The sequence below is a fragment of the Humulus lupulus genome, chromosome 8 (assembly GCF_963169125.1).
Source record: "Humulus lupulus chromosome 8, drHumLupu1.1, whole genome shotgun sequence".
In the NCBI taxonomy this organism is placed as follows: Eukaryota; Viridiplantae; Streptophyta; class Magnoliopsida; order Rosales; family Cannabaceae; genus Humulus; species Humulus lupulus.
The window spans coordinates 172,592,656-172,610,694 of record NC_084800.1 but is presented as its reverse complement, the minus strand read 5'-3'; positions in this window follow the sequence as shown (position 1 = coordinate 172,610,694).

Below are 18,039 nucleotides of genomic sequence, written 5' to 3'. Positions count from 1 at the left end.
GTGGTACCATTGACAAAATTTTTTAAGTCTAAACTATTAATCACATTTAGTTACACGGTTATGGCCAAATGACTCATTTAGTGAGTTTATCACTATTTAAAATACACAGTGTAACGGTCCTTTAGTAGTAGGGCGTTATAGACTGCCAACTCCCTAGATATCTGCCTGACACTATACTGCTGTCCCAGACCCTTCCGACTTAAGGCATCTGCTACCACGTTGGCTTTCCCCCGAGTGATAGAAGATCTCACAATCATAATGATTTACCATATTTAACCTATGTCTTTGCCTCATATTCAAATCCTTTTGGGTGAGGAAGTATTTTGATATCTTGTGGTCAGTGTATATCTTAAACTTCTCATCATATAAGTAATGCCACCACACCTTTAGTGCAAAAACTATTGCTGGAAGTTCTAAATCATGTGTGGGGTACCTCTACTCATACTCCTTCAACTGACATGATGCATAGGCAATCACCTTGCCTGTCTGCATAAGGACTTATCCTAGGCACTGCCTCGAGGCATCAGAATAAACCACAAACTTGTCCTGATCCGTAGGAAGACACAGAACCGGAGCAGTGATGAAACTCTTCTTCAGTTTCTAGAAGTTGTCTTCACACTTGTATGACCATATGAAATTCTGATTCTTGCGTGTCAACTCCGTTAGTGGTGAAGAAATATTGGACAAACCCTCCACAAAGCGTCTGTAATAACCCGCCAATCCTAAGAAACTTCTGATCTCTAAAGCATTCTTCGGCCTTGGACAATCTGTGACTGCCTTATTCTTCACTAGATCCACCATAATCCCATCCTTACTGAATATGTCACCTAAGAAAGTCACTTGTGGTAACCAGAACTCACACTTCTTGAATTTCACATACAACCTTTGCTCCCTCAGCCTCTGTAGTACCAATCTGAGATGTTGCTTGTGCTCTGTCTCTGACTGGGAGTATACCAATATATCGTCAATAAAGACAATCACAAACTGATCTAGGTAATCTTTGAACACCTTATTCATCATATCCATAAATATTGCCAGGGCATTAGTCAATCCAAATGACTTCACCAAAAATACATAATGCTCGAACTTGGTGTGAAAAGCTGTCTTTGGTATATCCTCCTCCCTTATCTTCAGCTAGTGATAACCAGATCGAAGATCTATCTTGGAGAATATCGTCCTACCCTGTAACTGATCAAATAGGTCATCGATCCTTGGCAGAGGATACCTGTTCTTGATGGTCAACTTGTTTAGTTTTTTATAGCCGATGCACATCCCTAGAGAACCATATTTCTTCTTAACGAAGAGAACTGGTGCGCCCCACAATGAAAAATTGAGCTTGATAAAACCTAAGTCTAATAACTCATGTAGTTGAATCTTTAGTTCCTTCAGCTCTGCTGGAGCCATCCTGTAAGGTGCCCTAGACACTGGCTCTGTCTCTGGTGACAATTTGATCACAAACTCTATCTCCCTTTGTGGAGGTAACCCTCGCAGAACCTCTAGAAACACATCCAGAAACTCAAAGACCAATATGGTCTATCATGGTCCTACTAGCACGATGTGAGTGGTATCCACCACACTAGCTAAGAACCCCATGCGTCCCCCCTGCAATAGGTCTCTAGCTCTAACTACATATATCATAGGTGTACGAGGTCCATGCAAAGTGCCAACAAATACAAAGGAGTCCTCACCCTCATGCTCAAAGGTTACCATCTTCTTCTTGTAATCTATCATTTCCCCATACTTCTCTAGCCTTTCCCTACCCAGAATTATATCAAAACCAGTCATAACCAACTCCACCAAGTCAACTGACAACTCCTGTTGGTTGATGAAGTTATGCGGTTTGATTTCCATCTCCATTCTTATCTTTTATTGTAATGGATTCCTTTTTTTTTTTTAAATATTATTATCCTAAAATTGAGAATTTTTTTTAATTATTTTTAAACGGTACAAATAAACTATGATTGCAAATTGAATTTATTTTATTTTAGCAAATTTCTTTGTCCATCGAATAGAATTATGCATCAACATTTATATAATATGCAAATTTCAAAACTGAAAAACGGCATGAAGCATACTACGCTGATTGTGACTATATTTTATTTTATATACTAAGACTATGAATTTTTAAAATATGATAAATATTAAAAATATGGTAAATAATAATATAGTGCTCAATTGATATTTATACATATACTTCTCATTAATTCTTATGATGAATAGTTTATAGGTGAAGTTTAAACAAGTAAAAGTATACTTTTATACTACAGATCTAACAACACAACTAAAAAATAGGGGTTCAGCGTCGATTATAGACTGACGCTTTTTCCAATTGCGTCAGTTTTGAAATCGACTTTGTTGAAGTCGATGCAATTGACCTGGTCAGAAGCGTCGGTCTGTAACTGATTCTATTGGGTAGATGCGTCGGTCTGTAATTGATGCTTCTAAGAGTCATATGCATCGATTACAAACCAATGATTAAGTTTGCATCTGTGCAGAATTGACGCTAATAGGTTTAAAATTGTGTTGTGCAATCTTTTTCTATCATTTTTCCCTTGCAGCAAAACAGATGAAGAAACACGTATACATATCAAAAGTATATATTGATATGAGACTATATATACAATTGTCAAGATATATGATTCAAAAAATAATATTCGTATACTTGAGAGGAAAAACAATGACTAAGTTAAGTTCTAATCAAAATGTACTAACTTAACCATTGTTTAGAGTCAAAAAATAAGGTAGTAACTATTCTAAGCCCATTGATTAGAGACAAAAAATAAGTTAGCTAGTAAATTATAATCTAAGTCAAGATCAATATATGAATAAAAAAAAATATTCATATTTGATCCATGTGAAGATTGTGACTTCTTTCCTCAACCAATCAAATGATTAGCAAAATGAAAGCTCATAGTTTTCTGGTGTTTCCAGTTGCATCTACGTTTTCTCTAGTTGCATCTGCGCGGACACCAGTAAGTTGTAACAGACTAACTAATTGTTGTTAGTTAGAGTTAGTTTCTGTTTGTCTCTTTAGTCCTTGTATCTCGACCCTATATATAGTTTTAGGCCTGATCAACCTAAGTGTATTCAATTTCTGAGAGTTTTGGCTGAGAGCAAGAACTGAGTTGTAATACTCTAGTGAGAGAGTGTTTCAAGAGAAGTTGGATGAGTGTTGTTGTAATCTTGAGAGCTTGGAGGGTGTAATCTAGTTTCAGATATAGTGGATTTGACTTAGGCATTGCTGCCTAGCCTTGGATGTAGGATCAACCAAACTGGTTGTATCTGAACCAAGTATTCTTGGTGTTCTTTCTTTTGTGTTTTACTTTTGATTACTTTTGGGTTTGTTTAATTGTCTATTACTTGTTCTTCTTTGTTGCTATTCTTGTGCACTGTATTGGCTGTGTTGTGCAGGTCCTAATCAACCCCAACAACTGGTATCAGAGCCAGGTTAGAGTGGCTGCGTTCTTCACCATCTTCGACTGTGATTTTCTCCAAGAAAGATCAAGAACTTCGAAGTACTTCCGCAATTGAGAACTTGTTCGCTGGCCAGGAGCAATTCTCTTCAATATGTCGACTTCCAAGTTTGAGGTGGAGAAATTTGATGGCAAGAATGATTTCAGTCTATGGCGTGCAAAGATGATGGCTCATATGGGTAATCTTGGATGTGAAGAAGCCCTAAAAGAAGAAAGTAAGATGGCTAAGTTGGAAAACAAAGCAGAGGTGCTGAAAAAGGCAAAGAACACAATCATTCTGAGTTTGAATGATCAAGTTTTGAGGAAAGTAATCAAAGAAGAAACAGCTCATGATATGTGGAAGAAGTTAGAACAGTTGTACATGACCAAGGCATTACCAAATCGAATCTATCTCAAACAAAGATTCTATGGATTCAAGATGGAGGAATCCAAGTCTATTGATGACAATATAGACGACTTCACCAAGCTAGTTTCAGATTTGGAGTCAATTGAAGTAAAGATTGAAGAAGAGGATCAAGCAATCTTTCTATTGAACTCACTCCCAAAGGCCTATGATAATCTGAGAGACACTTTGAAGTATGGCAAAGATACATTGTCACTGCAAGAAGTGATTGGTGCTGCATACTCAAAGGAATTAGATATGAAAGCTAATGTTAAGGTGTCAAGATCTCAAGCCGAAGGTCTAAATGTGAGAGGAAGATCTGAAAGAAAAGATGGCAACAACCATAGAAATGGAAAAAGCAGAGGGAGATCAAGATCCAGGTCAAAACCAAGGAAAACTTGCTGGATTTGTAACCAAGAAGGTCACTTCAGACGAAACTGCCCACAGAGAAGAAATGACGGACAAAAGCCAGACAACAAAGATGAAGCTCATGTCACAGATGGATCTATGGAAGCTGATGTTCTGACTGTGTCAACCAGTGATCCTAAGGATGAATGGGTTATGGATTCTGGGTGTACATTTCACATGTCACCAAGAAAAGATTGGTTCTTTGATCTAAAAGAAGAAAGTACAGGGCAAGTGTTGATGGGAAATAACAGCACATGCAGAATTCAAGGAATTGGTTCTATCAAGATCAAATTGAGAGATGGCACCATAAAGGTACTTTCTAATGTTAGATTTATACCTGAACTAAAAAGAAATTTGTTGTCTCTTGGTGTTTTAGATTCCAAAGGATATAGCTACAAAGCTGAAGGTGGAGTCTTGAGAGTATCCAAAGGTGCAATGGTGTTTATGAGAGGTGAGCTAAGACAAGGACTTTACATACTACAAGGAGAGACCATAACTGGGTCTACTGGAGTTTCAACTGGGTCTGCTGGAGATTCAACTACAGAACCTAATACCACAGAATTATGGCACAAACGACTTGGGCACATGAGTCACAAGGGAATGGTAGAACTTGGTAAGCAAGGTTTCTTGAACTCTAAATATATTTCAGACTTACAGTTTTGTGAGACTTGTGTTGTAGGAAAAGCTCACAGGTTGAAATTTGCAAGTTCAACTCATAAAACCAATGGAATATTGGAATACATTCATTCTGACTTATGGGGTTCATCCCAAGTTCCATTATCTCTCGGTAAAGCTCAATATTTCCTTTCTATTATTGATGACTATTCTAGGAAAGTGTGGATCTATTTTCTTAGAACCAAGGATGAGGCTTTTGGAAGGTTTAGAGAATGGAAAATTATGGTAGAAAATCAAACCATGACGAAAGTTAAGAAACTTAGAACTGACAATGGTTTGGAATTCTGTAATGCTGAGTTTGATTCTTATTGCACTGAAAATGGCATTGTTAGGCACCATACGGTTAGGAACACCCCTCAGCAAAATGGTCTTGCTGAGAGAATGAACAGAACAATCATGAATAAGGTTAGATGCATGCTAGCTGATTCAGGTTTGCCAAAAACATTTTGGGCAGAGGCAGCTGCTACTGCTTGCTACCTCATTAATAGGTCACCTTCATCTGCATTAGATTGTAAGGTTCCTGAACATGTTTGGTCCGGTCATAAACCAAGTTACAGTCACCTGAAACCTTTTGGTTGTATAGGTTATGTTCATATTAGTCAGGGGAAGTTGAATCCTAGGTCTATGAAGGGTGTGTTTCTTGGTTATCCAAGTGGTGTCAAGGGTTATAAACTTTGGTTAATAGATGAGAAAAAATGCATTATCAGTCGTGATGTTATATTCAATGAGCACTGCTTTTATAAAACTAACATGAAATTTAGTGATCAAGCCAGCTCTAAACAAGCTGAGCAGAAAGATACTATGCAGATTGAATTGAGAGAAACATCACAGAATGAGAATCAAGGCGAAGTTCAGGAGAGTGAACTTGGAGATGCATCTGGAAGTGATGCAGATGGCACTGAAGCTGATGGCAGAGATACTCAAGCTTCAGATTATCTCTTGGCTAGAGATAGAGCAAGGAGACAGATCAGACCTCCTGAGAGATTTGCACATGCTGATATTACTGCTTTTGCCCTTAGTGTAGCTGATTTACTAGAGCTACATGAGCCTATTTGCTACAAGGAAGCCAAGAATAGTGCTGAATGAAGTAAATGGAATAAGGCTATGAAAGAAGAGATGGAGTCTTTATCCAAGAATGAGACATGGATTCTGGTGGATAAACCTAAGAACAAAAGAGTAATAGGGTGCAAATGGGTTTACAAGAGAAAACCAGGGATTGAAGGAGTTGAGCTACCTCGATTCAAGGCAAGGTTGGTGGCCAAAGGCTTTTCTCAAGTTGAAGGGATAGACTATCATGAAGTGTTTTCTCCTGTTGTCAAACACACTTCTATAAGAATTATATTGGCTATCACTGCAGTTCAGAATTTAGAATTGGATCAACTTGATGTGAAGACAGCATTTCTTCATGGTAATCTTGATGAAGAAATACACATGCAACAACCTGAAGGATTCATACAGCCAGGGATGGAAGGGAAGGTGTGCTTACTGAAGAAATCTCTATACGGTTTGAAACAGTCACCAAGACAATGGTACTTCAGATTTGATGATTTTATGCTAAGACAGAAATTTCAAAGATCAAAGTTTGATAGTTGTGTTTACTTCAAAGTTCTTGAAGATGGAAGCTACATCTACTTGTTAATCTATGTGGATGACATGCTTATAGCATGTAAACACAGATCTGAAATGGAAAGGCTCAAGGAGATGCTAAGTCAAGAATTTGATATGAAGTATTTGGGGGCAGCTGTCAAGATTTTGGGAATAGAGATATCTAGAGACAGAAATGAGGGCATGTTGAGATTGTCTCAAGAAGGATATGTCAAGAAGGTAGTGGGAATGTTTGATCAAAAGGAAGCCAGATCTGTTAACACTCCCATTGGAGCCCACTTCAAGCTAAAGTCTCTTACAGAAGAAGAAGCGTCTTTTGAGGAAGAAAAGATGAAGGGAGTTCCTTATGCTAATGCTGTTGGTAGCATTATGTATGCTATGGTATCAACAAGACCTGATTTAGCATATGGAATTGGTTTGGTTAGTAGGTTCATGAGCAAACCAAGCTTGGAACATTGGCAAGCTGTGAAATGGTTACTAAGGTACATGAAGGGCACTGCAAACCTACAGATTTTGTACACAAAATCAGACCAGAAACAATGTGAAGTTATGGGGTATTGTGACTCAGATTTTGCTGGAGATTATGATAAAAGAAGATCTTTATCTGGGTATGTTTTCACTGTTGGAGGGAATGTTGTAAGCTGGAAGTCTAATTTACAACATGTTGTGGCTCTCTCCTCGACTGAAGCAGAATACATAGCTCTCACAGAAGCAGTAAAAGAAGCTCTTTGGTTAAAAGGGATGATGAGTGAGCTGGGATTTAGACAAGATCATGTGATTGTACATTGTGATTCACAAAGTGCAATACATTTGTCTAAGAATACTGTGTTTCATGAAAGAACGAAACACATAGATGTTAAACTCCATTTTCTCAGGGATATTGTCTCAAAACAACTTGTCAAGATTGTGAAGATATCCACTGAGATCAACCCAGCTGATATGATGACTAAGGTCATACCCTTGAGCAAGTTCACTTTGGCCTTGAACTTGCTTGGCATCAAGATGGGAATCACTTAGAGCTAAAGCTAAGGCAGCATTGTCTAATCCACTGAACCCTGTTTCGGAATAAGAAGTCAAGGTGGAGAATTGTGAAGATTGTGACTTCTTTCCTCAACCAATCAAATGATTAGCAAAATGAAAGCTCATAGTTTTCTGGTGTTTCCAGTTGCATCTACGTTTTCTCTAGTTGCATCTGCGCAGACACCAGTAAGTTGTAACAGACTAACTAATTGTTGTTAGTTAGAGTTAGTTTCTGTTTGTCTCTTTAGTCCTTGTATCTCGACCCTATATATAGTTTTAGGCCTGATCAACCTAAGTGTATTCAATTTCTGAGAGTTTTGGCTGAGAGCAAGAACTGAGTTGTAATACTCTAGTGAGAGAGTGTTTCAAGAGAAGTTGGATGAGTGTTGTTGTAATCTTGAGAGCTTGGAGGGTGTAATCTAGTTTCAGATATAGTGGATTTGACTTAGGCATTGCTGCCTAGCCTTGGATGTAGGATCAACCAAACTGGTTGTATCTGAACCAAGTATTCTTGGTGTTCTTTCTTTTGTGTTTTACTTTTGATTACTTTTGGGTTTGTTTAATTGTCTATTACTTGTTCTTCTTTGTTGCTATTCTTGTGCACTGTATTGGCTGTGTTGTGCAGGTCCTAATCAACCCCAACAATCCATGTATGCAAGAGGTACATTCTACAATTTGTAACACATGGGAGAGCTGGGTTCTCCATGGGAGGGCTGGGTTCGTCGTGGGTTTGCCTTGCGTCGTCACTGTTTCACCTTTTAGTTCGAAGAGAAATGAAAGAATTAGAGGAAAGGTCAGTTTGGGAGTATTAATTTTTGACTTGGCGTCAGTTCATGATCGACGCTATTTCCACATTAGCATCATTTGATAACCAATGCTAACCCCATAATCAAAACTCGAATTTTGTTTAAACTCGATTAGCGTCGATTGAGTTATAAACGACGGGTTCATAGCCGTTGTTTTTTATGACCAGTGGCGTCAGTTCTACAACGACACTATCATCCCTAATACGATAATTACATTGGTCCATTGCGTGGACCAACACAAAGAAGCGATGTTGTAGCCAGTATTTCGACTACGAAACTCAAGCTCTAATATAGGTTAAATATGGCAAACAACAACACGCCATATATAAACATAATAATAATATACAATACATATTATATATTTATATATACTATCTAAAGGAAACAAATATAGTCTATATAAGTGCATGGCAAACATTATAACGACATTTTCCACATTTGACCATTCTAAACTGAATTAAAAATCCAAAGCTATTTATGTCAAATACGCCATTTTGCATGTCAACATAATGTCCTCATCTTTTTCAAGCTAGCTTATTTATTGTATAAAATATGTAAGATTCTTCTTGATTATTTTTATACAATTCTATATTATATATGTTATTGTTCTTTCTCTGACTTACTTCTCCTCACGAATAGTATTAATATACACTATCAGCATTAATGAATCATTGCCTAATGAATTTATTATATCTCATTTCCCTTTTATAATACCATACATCAATATCCAAAACCAACTGGCCAAAAAAAATCTAATTTTTGAGTCTTTCCAGGTAAATAATATGAATGATGCGTATGTATATAGATTATATATATGTATATGATGTTAAAAAAAATAAGATGGAAATAATTATATCTATAGCTATATATTTGAAGAACAAATCAACCCTAACTAATCCAAATATATTAAAACAATAACAAGTGTTAGATAGGTTGACATCGGCTATTGAAGGATAAATCCATCATATATCTATTATCAAATTATATATCATATAATAGAACAGATATAAAGGCTTCATATATATATATAATATATAAAAATATTTCAAAACTAAAAGCAGAACAGAAAACAAAACAACCACTATAGAAGGCAATCGCATAGTAACACCAAAATAATAAGACAATGAATTCATCAAAAGCTAATTTTGCGTTTAGCTTAAATGACTTTTTCACTAACACAGTGTGACGTTTCTCTTTTACTTGGTTAGGATGTCTGCAGTGGGAGCGATGCGATTTGGGCTTATAAATTTTTATGAAATATGCACTGCTTCTTTTTTTTAACTGTGTTAAGAATTTTAAACTAATGACCTCATCCGCAATGCATTATAATAAGATATGGTTTTAATTAAAGTGATTTTTGTCTTTACTACATTTTTTGTATAATTTGTACAAAATTTAAAGATTATTAATATAAACTTTATTAAATTTCAAATAAATTATAAATTTTTCATAGAGCATCTATTCAACAGCATTCATAATAATTCTTCAACAGTAATAAACTCAGTAATAACATCCTTAATTATAATAAAATGTATTAATAACATAACATCCAAAATTATAAAATGTAGCCATTACATCCATAATTATAAAGTGTAACTATAATATCCATAATTATCTATTTATAAAATGTAGTCATTATAGTTAAGTACAATAATATACTACTCATCCTCTTCTAAATAAGTAGCATCGTCCATATCGTCATCCCATGGCAGCTACGGTGGTTGTGGCCATGGATACTGTGGAGGTAATGTTGATCTGCTCCAAACGGGTAGTAACGATATGACAGAGACTACGTCAACGATGCTCTTAACATATAAGGATAAGTTGGTGGAGGTTGTGACGATACATCTCCATAGGAGATCTCATGGACTGTGATGAGGGCGGTGGTGGTGCTCCGTACATGTAGGGATGGATTGGGGTTGATGGGAAGATGAAGCTACAGACGTTTCTTGAGAGAGCCAAGGTTGAGACGAAGAATTTGTGGAGGCTGAAACTGCACATTAGGTTTTCTTGGAAGATATTGAGACATAAAATTAACTTTGTCAATCAAATTCTTTATTGTCTCCACCAAATAACTCTATTCATCAGTCAATTGTTGAGGAGCCGCCTGAGACAAGGTGTTTAGAGAGGGATGGCCCCGTCCCCCTTAATTTGCGGCCAAATTATATCTTTGCTTGTGACCGTGCCTCAATCTCAGTACTTTTTCTAGCACCTCTATATGGTTAACTGTTGTCGAACCATCCTCATTCCAGGCGGAATCATATGTCTGCTGACTTTATGCTATAAAATCGGCCTTCAATTTTTTCTATTTTAAAGAAAGCGTTAGTAGTAATACAAAAACATAATTCTAAGAATAACACAAATATAATTAGGTAAACTTACATAATCTGATTGATCAGCTTTGTTGACAAAATATTTTGTCTCTTTCTTCCAGTGATAATCCTTCCAATCCACAATAAGGTCTGAGTTTGTCTAAAAATATATAAGCATAAGGTTACAAAACTTATAATTTTATAAAAATTAGTTGTGTTAATATTTTTACTTACTTTTTCATGACGTCAAGTCACCAAATATTTTGAACACTGCATTGTTGGATACTTCTGTTGGGCTTTGTTTTCTTTATTCTTTCTTCAGCGCTCCATCCAATTAGGACTAGTAAATAACTCACAAATCTTCTTCCACTCGTCCTTGTTGACATTATGATATGGTTTTTTGAGTATATTGTCCAAATCCTCATGTCCATTGTAAAATGTTTCAAAATGTCAGCGTCGTTTTGTTTTCATTTCACAGTATCGATCTTTCATCTCTAGATCGATACCCCCTAGACACCGTGTGGAATCCGGTCAACCATCTCTTTGATAATGCCATTACATTGAAAAGAAAACATATTAATAATTGATTAAACAAATTAGTCACCTTAAAAGACACATACTTTAGTAACAATTAAAATAAATTACCCACCTTACTATTTGTAATGACTAGGTCTTTGTATTGTTTCAGGAATTCTCTGTAAGACCTAGGTGCTGATGAGGCAAACAAAAGTAGCAAGCTCGACCCCCACAATCTTGTACGAGCGTAGATCAAATGTTAGCACCAATGGATGACCAGCTTTTCTACGTCTGGACTCCATATATTTTCTAGTATTTGTGCCATGACCCTTTTTCTTTTATGGGGCTGCTATATTTTTTTTTAATAATGAAAAATAATTAGAAATATTAATATATTACAAATGAAAAACATTAGTGGGTAAGATAGAAAAAGAAAAAAATTTACCTGACTTGCATGAAGTGGGGATCCTACTAGGATCTAACAGAGGATCATCGACAGCATCTCCACCGTGCCCTCGCGACACATCTAAGGACATCATTATACTAAGTATAACAAATTTGTACAAAAATTTATTTAAATTATTGGAAGCACATTACTTGAAAACATGAATCTTATTTCTTAATATAAAGCTTTACAAACAAAGAGACAAACATCTAAGTAGAATAATGTTGGGAATACTTATATAGGATTTTATTTATTTTCATGTAAATCATATATTAAAAAAATAATATAAGAAAACCTAGAACATGTTTCTATTATTGAATTTAAACAGAGACAATGATAAGAACACTTACATTATATGCAGCAAAATGAATAAGTCATTCCTTCAGTTTCTCTAACCATTGTATCATTTCTCTCGCACAGTATCACCAAGAAATTGAACCGATCTTCAAATTTCTTCGCAATCTTCCACAGTATCCTTAGAATCACTTAGAATAGAGTGAGAAATTCTCAACACATGAGATAGATATATAGCGAAGAAGAGAAGATGATATAGAGGTTTAGAAAAGGACTTTTGTTTGAGAGAGTGTCTAAACCACTGAAGTATTAAAACTAGATCTTCTTATCATCTCGTTTCAACTATCACTTAGCATTCCTTTTAAAGACTCAATTAGGTCAATTATTTAATTAAAAATCAATAAAATAATAGGCAATATCATCCCTTAGGTTGAAATTATCATGGGCTTTAGGCCCATGAAATTTCCCATTTAATTATAAGTCCGTTGGACTTAAATTCAAGGCTCCTATTATTTTCTATCGATTATTTAATTAAATAATTAATTATTTAAATCCTTTATCAAATTAATTATTTATAATTTTAACCTTCATTTAAAATTATTTATTAATTTAGACAAAAATATTTCTTAATTAATAAATCTATAATAAAATCTATTTTCTTCTCTAAATTGCATAACTCTATGAAATTATCCAAAATTGACCTAATCAACTTTGATAATTCTAATTGATGACTAAATCAATTAATTGAGACTATCTAGATGATTTTATCCAAGGTATTATGGGGACCATGGGCCTATGAAATGAAGCTCCAATAAGTTATCATAAATTTACTAACATAAAAATTCCTCGTGACTCCACAGAATTGCACTCTTGAATTCATAGAATGTGTAATGCCCCGAATTCTCCGATGTGGTTTAGTGGCGGTTTACTAGGCCGGGAGGGCTGTAATTGCTTAATTGTGCCATTAAATGAATATATGCATGTTTATGTCAATTATATTATAATATGATGTCATATGCATGCATGTGGGTCTACATTTGATATATTATGATGTTTTGATAATTCGGCCCATTGAGGGTAATTTGTGTATTTGGGTGCATGATGTAATTTGTGAATGAGATTCCATTATTATGGAGATATATTCGAGCTATTCGGCATGAGACGGTCATTTTTAGTGGATTAGCGGTTTTTTCATAACGGGGTCAATTTTGGGGTAATAGGGATGTTTATTTGATGATAAATTGGGAATATTTGAGATCAGGGTGAAATTCTGGAAGTTTTGACTATAATGTCCCCGGGAGTATTTTCGGGACCCCGAGCATTAGGTCTTATTTGAGGTTACTTAAGCTTGAAGTAGCTGTCAGATAGAACGTACGATTAGAAAACCTCTCGTTCTCCTTCGTTAGTTCATTTTTGCCACCCGAAGCATATTTGAAGAAATCTTGAGTTCTAGGAGTTGGAATCAAGTGAGGATCGAGGCATAGCGATCCTAGGAAAGATTATAAGGTTCTTGACTGAAGGATTTGACAGAAAACAACCTAATCGAAGGTAATCTAAGTTTAAAGTTTTGAGTTTTTAGAGTTTCTATGCTTTGAATTGGGCTTTGTGAATTGTTGAGTTTTCGATCCGTTTGAACCTTGGGTTTTGAGGGTTTTGATGCATTGGGAAGCTTGGGAACCTTGTTTTGATGATTGGGGAATGTTTAGGTGTGAATTTGGAGGGTTTGAGAAGTTGAAAATGTGTTTGGGAATGGCACAGGGTTGGGGGCCGCGGCCCTAGCTCGAGGTTGAAGGAGGAGGTTTTGTTTGCACTGGTCGCTGCGGCCCTTGGGTTGGGCGCTGCGGTGCTTGCCTCTGGATTTTCTGGGGGCCGCGGCTCAGGTGCAGGGTTGAGCCCATTTGCATGTTTTGACCTCGGGATCTTGGTTTTAGGCCTCGGGATCACTCCTACTACCCGGATTAGTGAGGATTGATGTCTTAGAGGCTAAATCTTGGTTTGAGAACCTTTGATTATCATGTTATTGATGGTATCCTATGATGTGTTATGATTAGGTAACCGCTAAAGGACTAAAAGCTAAACCGTTCTCAAGGGTCGTTCTTTTGTTCATTGTAGCTCGAATCAGAGGTAAGAAAATTGCACCCCAAATGTGACATGCATTGTTATTCATGAAGCATGTTGGTTGTATGAATGTGGACATGAATTGATTGTGGAATACTTAGCAAATGTTGCTCACTTGTGCATGGTAATGACTTATTAGTCAGATTTGGCAAAGGTGCTAGTATCAACTGTGAAGCTGTGACTCATTAGTCAGGTTCGGCAGTGGTGCTAGGCACTGGTCACATTGGGCTGACTCATTAGTCAGGACGGCCTTAGCGTGTTCAACGCAAGCCAATAAAGATTAGATCTAATCGACTTTCTGCATTGAATGACTCAAAGAGCATTAATGCCGGACTGACCTCAAGTTCAATGAATATTATAAGCGCTTGTGTGGCTTACCCATCAGTCACTCATTTGTTAAAGTAGAGACTTACCCATCAGTCTCTCATTTATTGAAGGCTAGTGGCTTACCCATCAGCCGCTCTTCCATTTGAATTAATGACCTGCTTGTTAATCACTCAATATGGTTTACCAGAACCTCAAGTGATATTCACTCATCTGTTTGAAAGCTTTGAGCTCTGTGTGATTATAATGATAATCATTTGATGATGTTTACATATAATACTGTGTTTTCTTGCTGGGCTTTGGCTCATGGGTGCTATGTGGTGTAGGTAAAGGGAAAGAAAAGCTCACCCAGCCTTGAGTGGAGAGCTTAGGTGGTGATGTTTACATATGCGGCCGCTTGACCACCACGACCAAGGAGTTCTCAGAGGAACTAGGGGGTTTACCCTATTTTTGCCGCTTAGGTCGGCGGGGTTTGAAATTTTGGAATAGTAATGACCTTTTGAGTTGTAAATAACTTGTAAATGTTCTTGTGGGCCTATGACCAGTTTTATGTATCAATAAAACATATCCTTTCTTTTTTAATGGTTTTCACCTTAACCTGTTAATAACACTTAGAACACGTTTTTAACCAAAGGACTCAGGCAATGAGTCAAATTTCTTGTTCACCGTTCACCGTAACTGTTCTGGGGTAACCAGGGCGTTACAACTTGGTATCAAAGCAATGCCAAGGTTAAGGTTCCTGTAGACTGGCTGGGCATGTACACACATCACTGAAGTCAAGCTCGACTCATGGTTTGGTAACTATTTATGTAGTTATGTGCATAACTGCCTAAATGTAGTGCATATGCTTTACCTGTATGCATGAGACACTGTGTTGAACCTGTGCCCCTGAAATGTTATGAATTGTTATGTGATACATGCTGAGTGCTAAATGCCATAAACATGTATCTGCTTGTGAATGTTGAATGATTGTGGTATATGATAATTGTCTGCTTGTTCTTGGACCGTGAGGCGGCAAGAGGTTTAGTTATTACTACCTGACTAGCCGTATTGATCAATGTTTCAGCAAGGAATCAGATAAGAATGAATCCAGAACAGAAAGATTCTACAGCTGGTCAGAGTGATCAGGGCCAGAATAACAATAACAGCCAGGGTCAAGAAAATGACCAGTCTCAGATTCCACAGCCAGCTCCTGCAAACTGGCAGCAGTTGTTTAATGACTTACAGGCAACAGTGTTGAAACAAGGAGAGGAGCTTCGTCTCCTGAGACAGCAATAAGTGCCTGCAGTGGTTGGTGTATCAGAGGCACCTCCTGTGTCGGTGCTAGTAGCTGGGCAGCTGCCTGAGGTAGGAAATAAATGGGAACCCCTTTATGAAAGGTTCAGAAAGAAACAACCTCCTGTTTTTTAGGGCAGTGCAGATCCTGCCGAGGCAGAACAATGGATGAGCATGATTACCACTATCCTTGACTTTATGAGGGTAACTGGTAATGAGAGGGTGGCTTGTGCTACCTATATGTTTCGGGAGGATGCCCAGATTTGGTGGGAAGTGATTACCCAAACCAAGAATGTGAATGCCCTGAGCTGGGAGGAGTTTCAGACCTTGTTTAATGAAAAGTATTACAATGATGCCATCAGGACAGCTAAAGCTGAGGAATTCATTAGGCTAGTTCAGCGTAGTTTATCAGTTACTGAATATGCCTTAAAGTTTGACCATTTGGCAAAGTTTGCTAAGGAACTGGTGCCCACTGATGGGACCAGGAGAGAGAGATTCCTCTAGGGGCTACAGCCTAGGTTAGCCCGTGATGTACATATCACCATTGTGGCAGGGGTTACTACCTATGCACAGGTGGTTGAGAAGGCACTCACAGCTGAGAGTGCAGAAACCAAGATCTAGCGTGATAGTGCAGCCATAAAGGATTTCAGGAGGACAGTTCCTCCATTTGTGGGTTCTGGTATGGGTGTTGGCCCCAGTGATCAAAAGAGGAAGGTTCCTGATACCTTCCCAGTTCCAGGTCCTGACAGGAGGCCCCGTGGTATTACAATGGGTCGTCCTGGGGGTAGTGAAGCCTGGAAGACTCGTCTTGAATGCCCTAGATGCAAGAGGTGCCATTTGGGAGAGTGTAGGGCAAAGGTATGCTACTTGTGTGGAGTAGTGGGTCATTTTAAGAAAGATTGCCCTCAGGTAGGGAAAGAAGAACCTAGGAAGGTGGACAACTCAGCCCCAGCTCGAGTGTTCACATTGACACAGGCAGAAGCTGAGGCTTCCCCCTCAGTTATTACAGGTCAGCTTCTTAGTGCTAGAATCCCTTATAATGTGATGATTGATTCTGGTGCTGCACATTCCTTTGTTGCTAGTAGTGTTATTGATAGATTGTGTAGACCTTGTGATTTCTATGCTGTGGGATTTGGTACTTTGTTACCCACTGGAGAGTTAGTGGTATCCAGGAGGTGGGTCAGATCTTTGCCAGTGACAATGGAGGGCAGAGAGTTATCAGTGGACTTGATAGAGTTAGTTATAACTGACTTTGATATGATACTGGGTATGGATTGGTTGGCAAAGTATGGGGCAACTATTGATTGCAGAAGGAAGATGGTCACCTTTGAGCCTGAAGGTGAGGATCCTTTTGTGTTTGTTGGTGCTGTGCACGGACCTCGCATTCCATGATTTCTGTGTTGAGGGCTAGGGATCTATTGCAAAGAGGTTGCATTGGATTCTTAGCCAGTGTGGTTGATACCACCCAGGTCATGCCAGTGAGACCAGAGGATACCAGGTTAGTTTGTGAATTCCTTGATGTGTTTCCAGAAGATTTGCCAGGATTGCCACCACACAAGGAAATTAAGTTTGTTATAGAACTAGCACCAGGGACGGAGCCAGTGTCTACAGCACCATACAGAATGGCCCCAGCTGAATTGAAAGAATTGAAGGTGCAGTTACAAGAGCTGTTAGACTTGGGCTTTATTATACCTAGTGTAACGCCCTGGATAGCCAAGACCGTTACACTGTGTGTTTATAAAGTGCCAGACTTGCTAATCAAGTCATTAAAGTAAAAGCGTGTTACTGGAATAGTAGAGGAACTAGGGTTAAAAGTGTTTTGGTTTCAAAAGTTATGTTTTCATTACTAAACATTGTTTATGTACAGGGGATCCCAAAATTGACAGTTTAAAAGCCATATACAAAAGTAACAAAGTTTAAATACATAGACTGGCCATACTAAGGCAAAAACGAGCTGTTAGGTAATCTCTGTCCTGACACACTCTTCGATCGTGGTGATCGAATGGCTGGCTATGTACATCACACCTCGGAGCTCTCCACCTCAGGTCTGGTCCAGCTTGCCCTTGCCCTTACCTGCACCACGAAGCACCCGTGAGCCAAGGCCCAGCAAGAAAACACAGCAATAACAGAGCATGAACAACTAGCAATCAAGTCATTTACTCATAAAGCATCTCATAAATTCAAGTATATCATCATTCAAGTATACCACATACTAAACATCTCAACTCATAATACGTAATGCACAGATGATAACCAGGGCTAGCACTCACAGGCTGCTCCCTCTGTTATCTTATTGTTTCTGGCTCCCAGTGGCCAATTCGCGACCCGTGCGCTAAAATCATGAACGGTTCTCTTAGACCGCTTATACGTGTCCCTTGGCATAATA